The following is a 682-nucleotide window of genomic DNA, read 5'->3' on the forward strand; positions in this document are numbered from 1 at the left end:
CACTACCGGGAGGCTAGTACAATACAACTACCACCGGCTCGATGAGTTGTGTAAAATCGCCCCTCAGGTTCGGTATGGGCCCCCCGCGGGTGGCTGCACTAAGGTATACATGGAGACAGGGTAGCGTGCCTCCCACCACAACTGAGGTCGGCCACGCGCTCCAGTCCAAGCCGGCATTAAAAGCCCTTCACTGACTTGCCTTAAGCCATACCTCAAATGGCTCCAGTCCCTAACATCCTACCGCCCAAAAAAAATTTTAAAAAGATGGTTTGACGAATTGGTTTTTTCACCAAAACCCAAACAACACCAGACACACCTCACCATGCAACTATATAATGATACCTTATCATTATTAATATAAATGATTATCCTATCTTTTTATGTTCTGTGCCCCCTCAGCTGATAATTTTGCCTATCCGGGTGGGTTTTTTTGAATTCCCCATTAAATCACTTTCCTTTTATCCTTAAGCATAATAGTTACCAAACACAAATAACACATAATGAATTCTCCACAAAACCCACCTCTATTTTATATAATAATTATCAATATATATCATTATTTCGTTAGTGTATAGAGTAATTTTCAAAAAGGGTTTGGTGCATATTGGTTTCCCAAAATTAATGACTAACTTCATTGTTCTAAGTTCTTATAATACGCCAAACCACCACACACCCCCCACCC

The sequence above is a fragment of the Penaeus monodon genome, chromosome 22 (assembly GCF_015228065.2).
Source record: "Penaeus monodon isolate SGIC_2016 chromosome 22, NSTDA_Pmon_1, whole genome shotgun sequence".
In the NCBI taxonomy this organism is placed as follows: domain Eukaryota; kingdom Metazoa; phylum Arthropoda; class Malacostraca; order Decapoda; family Penaeidae; genus Penaeus; species Penaeus monodon.